Below are 545 nucleotides of genomic sequence, written 5' to 3'. Positions count from 1 at the left end.
TTTCTCGACCAAGATAAGAGGGACGTTTTCGTAGAGTGCTCTGTGGGGTGGGGGGAGGGTGTCTTGGGAGAAATAAAATGAAGCTGCAGCGTGATTGAAGTTTCACATCAGGAAATCTTGTCATAAAGAGAATTTGGCTGGAAAAACCTGGGTCGCAAGAGGAGTAGGCTGCAAAACAACCAGCAAAGGCTTCAGTCCTGGTGAAGTCAGGGGTTTGCCCCAGCAGTTCCCTAAGTAGCACCTCCCCTTCGCACAGCCAGAGGGGCGCCAAGAAGCGTATTTCTTTTCACGCATGCGTAGCCTCCTCCCTCGGTCTCCGGGCCGCAGTCGAGCCCCGCGCGCCGAGGATCAGCTTGCGTGTGTCGTGAGGTTCCTCTGGCCCAGGCTGGCTGCAGATACCTGTCCGTTACTCCCGGCGGCCAATGAGAGGGACGAACAGGACGGCCTGTCCCGCCCAGTATCTCGAGCTAAGGCCACTAAAGCCTGGCGCGGGCGGTGGCTGCTTTTGCGGATTTACAAGTCTGGGTTTTTGCCGGCGCGTGGCG

The sequence above is a fragment of the Hippopotamus amphibius genome, chromosome 1, assembly GCF_030028045.1.
Source record: "Hippopotamus amphibius kiboko isolate mHipAmp2 chromosome 1, mHipAmp2.hap2, whole genome shotgun sequence".
Classification (NCBI taxonomy): Eukaryota; Metazoa; Chordata; class Mammalia; order Artiodactyla; family Hippopotamidae; genus Hippopotamus; species Hippopotamus amphibius.
This window is presented reverse-complemented; position numbering follows the sequence as displayed.